Source organism: Oryzias melastigma, linkage group LG1, assembly GCF_002922805.2.
Source record: "Oryzias melastigma strain HK-1 linkage group LG1, ASM292280v2, whole genome shotgun sequence".
Lineage (NCBI taxonomy): Eukaryota > Metazoa > Chordata > Actinopteri > Beloniformes > Adrianichthyidae > Oryzias > Oryzias melastigma.
The window spans coordinates 9,832,739-9,838,424 of record NC_050512.1 but is presented as its reverse complement, the minus strand read 5'-3'; positions in this window follow the sequence as shown (position 1 = coordinate 9,838,424).

Here is a 5,686-nt window from a genome sequence, read left to right as displayed (position 1 = left end):
AATGAAGCAAATTCAGTTGCCATTTTTCCACAGTATGGATTTCACCATTTTGGAACCAGGCCATGTGAGTAAGCAGTGATTGTCCCCCTCCAATGAAAATCATGTTTTTTGAGTTTTTAATATGAATGTGTGGCATTTTTCTTCTGAAAGAGAAAAAATATAATAAGAAATCATTTTGTGTTTGTATTTCAGAGTATTTCTCCTTTTAAGTCGCTGTCACTAAAAGTGCCCGAGAAAAACTCTGTTTGAATTCCTGAAACTTTCATACGTCACAGCAGCTAGCTAACCCGGATGTAGGTGAAGAGGCCGAAGAAGATAAGATAACATCTCACTTCTATGCTGTAAAGGACTGTAATTCAATGAAAGGCCATACTGATGTTAGCTTTCATTATTTTCCCAAGGAAAAATGGATTAGATTTATTGGTCACGGCAACGTCAATAACTATTCGATTATTTGCGGAAAAAGAGACATTTTTCAACTGGACGGAACCGCGGGTGATTACATTGTCCGCTCGTAATTGAATTGCCTCCAAGATAGGACTTTATTTTACGTTGGCCTCATGTATTTAAAATTAAACAGAAAATAAAATCTAATTAGGTGTCACAAATATGCTGTCAACATTTGATCCAAGCCGCAAAGTTGCGAGCTGCAGCAGCGGCGCTCCTTATAGCAGCTAGCGGCGAGGAGCGCCGCTGCTTTGTTTATAGCAGCTCCGCTTAGGATCCACCGGGTGGTTTAACTGGATACCAGAACCGTTCTCCTGAACGTAACCCGTCGTCTGCATCTAAAAATTTCACCACTGGCTGCATGCATTTGGAAAACGACGCGTGATCAGACCCTTTCTGTATTCTGGCATTTTATTTGATTTCTTGTTCAAGTTAATTCAACAATCATCATTTGATAGCATGAAATCAGTTATGAGCTCCAGCTAGTGCTACTGGTGGTGCAATGCAGCCTAAATGATCATGTTTTATTTTTAATTTAACTTTTTCATGGGCTTATCAAAGTGTGTGTCTCGCTAGCATGTCTGGGTGGATAAGGGGTGGGGTTACACAGCTCAGCCCCATAAGCCACGCCCACACAGAGGGATTTTTGGAAATGAAGGCTTCAGATCAACAGGAAAAGTGGCTTTTTAAGACATTTAGGATGTGTAATTTTTGTTAAAGACTTCACAGTCCTAATTAAAATCCTACTGGGAACGTTTAAAGAAAATAAAAAAATTGTCGTAGGAGGACTTTAAGTACATTTTAACTGCTCAAGGCCAAAGAAAAGCGCAGTATGAGGCGACATGAACTTTAAAAAAAAAGAACTTGTAATGGAGATTTTTGCTGATATGACTGCAGTTTTAACCCTTTAATTAAAGTTTGTGATGAATTCTCAGAGTTCCTATTCCCTCTGTGAAACTTAGAAAATTCATTTCCAAAATAATCCGCACACAGACAGGTTATATGTGTCCTGGAAGAGAGTGGACTGAGGACAAAGTTGCATGTGTGGGTGGGGGTGTCAGACAAGGCCGCTCACGGAGCCACAACACTCCCTCAGTAAATAACAGGGAGACCAAACTACCAGCCCAGCCCATACAAATACTCTCTCACCACGTGACAACACTATTGTGGCAGTGGCAGTGTGTGTGTGTTTGTGTGTGTGTGTGTGGTATAGTCCCTGGGGTGGAGTGGTCATCTGGGTTTCCTCTAGAGAGTGAAACAAGTGGATTTAGGGAGATTCACTTCCCTATTGGGATAGACAGATAATATTGACTCAGTCTGTCACAATGAGAGGAACTCTGAGCCGAAACGTCCGACCTGCTTTGCTAAAAAATGTGTCTGTCAAGTGAAATGAGTAAGTGAAAGGGCTGAAGCTTCTACTCTTTAAAAGAAGAGAACTATGCAAATCAAAATGAAGAGATTATAGTCAAAGAATATTGATCTGATCACACCCAAATTCAGCAGATTCAAGATGGAATCTTTAAAGACCCACTCTTATAAATCATTTGGGTTTTTTTGGGTTTTAATAAACTCGTGTGGAATTTTTCTAATGATGGAGGATATAGACAAAGAAAACTAAACTTAAATATGCATTTTTGAGTTTTTCTTTATACTAATTAATAAGAATAAGGTGCAGATGAAAAAAAATCCTGTTTGAAAGAGAGCTTGAGAGGTAGAAAATATACACACATAGCTACATGTTTCAAGCTCTCAGGGTAAGGGGCTGGAGTTACTCCGCCCCGACAGTCCCGCCCACAACTCAGAGTCAAATTTCAAATGAACTACTGCCAATCTGCAGAAACTATGTCCTGGAAAAAAATTATTTATTTTTATCATTTATGTATTTATTTATTTATTTTAGCTAAAAATGTCATAATCATAGTTAAAAGATCACTTGGAACTATATTACAACAGAATAAAAGATGACCGGAGTGGGATTTTCACCAAAACCCTATTTTAGTACATGTTACGTGGACATGATGGCGAACTTTAGGATTTCAGAAAGAAAAAAATGTGTATAAACTTGTTTTGTCTTTGCATCTTTAAGTAAATAATCAACTCAGATGAATTGCACTTTACAGCAAATGTTTTTCTAATGCTGTTGATTATAAAGTTTTCAAAAGCTATTACAAATGTTGGCCTCACCCATTCATTGTTGGATTTAACAAATCTGTACACGTGACTCACACTCATGTTTGAGATCATAAACTGCTTGGTGAACTCATAGAGCAAAAATGTTCTTGCAAATTTTTTCTATGGGCATGCTGCGGGCGACAGGTTGTGGGGAACACTTAAGCAACAGAGATGCAGGCATTTCACACAGATTTGTCATTTTTTTCAATGTAAACTGCGGATTGTGCAAGGGAGCCTTTAGTGCTGTTCATGTGATATTTATTTGTGTTATAATTATGACATTTATTTATGATACATATTTATTTATTTATTTATGTGAATTTACTACATTACAAAACATTTAATGCAATGTGTTAATATTTTAATCAAATGTTGGCATGCTAATTCTTTTGTTTTGATTTTTTTTTTACTTAAGATTTTCATTTATTGTTTTAAAGAATTAAATGACAGGCAACCCCACGGCCCAGAAAGAGATACTGATGGTTAAGAAAATGGAAGTTCAGGATGAGAACAAATGAAGTGATCCTTCATGTACTCCACCCATAGTTGAGTCCCCGATCTGTTGAAGCGATGCAGTAACCTCGCCAATGTTCAGATATATGAACTCGCGCCACTCAAATTGCACTGCTGCCAGACCAGCGTGCCACGCCGGGCGCTCAAGGACCTCAGATGGCATCTGTACTATTGACTTAACAATTAAACTCGACGTCCTTGATGCACAAATCATTTATGGTGTGACCAAGCAGGCACAAAGCATGCAGCAAAGTACAGACATGAAGTCTTGTCCTCCTTGTCCACCTTTGTCATGGAAGGGCTAACACCTTAATGTAAGGGTGGGGTCATCTGGACCCAATAAGAGAGCACAAGGGCTAAATAAACTGCAAGACACTTCCTGTCTATGACCTTCCACAGGCCCAGACAACCCAAAAACCTGCAGCACCTGTACGAGTGCATGTGACTAAGGCTTTATCTGCCTTTTTCACTCCATCTGGTCACAAGCTGAATGGGGTATTCTTGACCATGGTTCACAGTCAGTTGTGTTAGAGCTTTTATCCAGCTAAAGTCAACTAACAGATTCCCTGTTACATAATGTCAGATCGTTTCACAGCTAGAGGGATGTCTCACGTTACCTCAAAAACATGCACTGGTGCGCTGGTAAGGTGTGTTTCCTCGTGCCCATCCCGCCCCCATACACGAACACAATCATCTGTGTGTTTATCTGCTCAAACTGCGCCCTCGCCGCCTTGACCTTTCCTAAATGTGTGTGTCCTTCTTGTCAAGTGCATGTCAAATGTAGGAGGGTTGACCGCTGTGTTTACAAAGGACACCCTGGTGTGACCTCGGAGGCTGCCGGTTTCCGTGATTGGCTGCCAGCCTTGGGCTCATTATGTTGCTTCTACAGGGGACATCGTGCCAGAAGACACACTCTCCATTTGTTTCACAACAGATGTACACAGTCACACACACTTGTCAGAGAGACTCCGCAAGGATGGCAGGCAGCCTACTGAACATCTCGACCCCTGTGTGCTCGTGCTCACACATGATGAACCCAGAGAGGAAAAGGTCTCATCTCTGCCAATCAGACGAGATTGTGTGGTAGACAAATATCCTCAACAACTCTGAACTCTTGCTTTAGATTAAATAATTTTGCTGATTGCTTCAGCCAAATTAAAAAAAAAGGTGGCGGAACTGGAATGTTAGGTTTGTACACAAAAAAAATATATATATTTTTTTAAGTTTGGCCAACTAGATGAAAAACTTTTGGGGAAAAATGTATTTAAATGTAGCCAAAAATGAACAGACAACCCAAGCACTCTCCTCTTTTAAGGAAATAAATTATTCAAACTTGATCCACATTAACTAAGAGAGCAGTCTCTCCCTGAACAGACTCCTCTGTGATGTCCTTCAACCCAAATAATCTACTTACACTGCTTCTGGTCTGGAATCTAGGACCCACATTTTTCATGTTCTGTGTGGGAAAATTTAGTTTTAAGAACAACTTTTTGTGCATAATGCATTAACCCAAGAAGGGTTTGGTAGAGTGAAAGGCGTTTCAGGAATCATTTCTGATCATGTGTGTGTGTCTCAGACAGTTTGTGTGTTCTGGTTAACATGGCTGAACTTTGGCTCACCCTCACTCCTCCATTTCACCGCACAAACTCACACCTACCGGCTGCTGGACCAAACCAAAACCACAGGGTTATGACTTACAGTAAAACGAGAAGAGGAAGATTTAGGAGAACTCAAGTACTAAGAATATTCAGAGGAAAATAACTATTCAATGCAAACATAAATATATTTTTGATACAGAAAACTGGATCTTCATAAGGTATTGATTTAGGAGACACTAAATGCAATTAATGTTGAGGTTGTTGATATTCCCCTAAAAAATAGTTCAGAAAAACTATCTACAAATTTAAATATTATCAAAACATGTGTTTCAGTACTTTATTGCAAAATAAAGCAAAGTTTCAAAAGATTTGTTTCACAAATTTCCTGGGGGTTACATCCAGAAAAAGTGGCCAGTCAATTACACCGGCTCATTTATTTAAATCCCTTTTCTCTTCTTTTTGGTTAATCTATAACACTTTATGAAACCCAGAATTTTGTATATCAGAAAAGTAGAATATCTTAGAATAACGTGTTGTAAAAAGAAGGTTTTAGAGCATATAATGGTAACCTCTGATGATCAGCTATATGAAGATGCTAGATTCAGCACGCGCCTAGAAAATCAGACATTGAGTTCTAAATTTTTTAAAACAAAAACACTTTTGGCTTTAAAGATTTAAAATTCACCTTTTTTCTAAAAACAGTTGTTATGAAGGAATAAACATCCCAAATATGTCAATCCTATTTGTAAAATTGATTTAAGTACAGCAATGGCCTTGATTCTACTGAGACGTACGGTCTGGTTTAGAATGGCCCTAACAACGAAAACAATGGAGGTCATCCAGCAGCCCCTTTTTTCTGCTTGGCTTTTGGTACTTTGTACATACAAAGCATTTCATGTTTTTTGAGAGAAGATTGTGGGCAGTGGAGAGGACTTCCTTGGTGCTTTCAATCAATC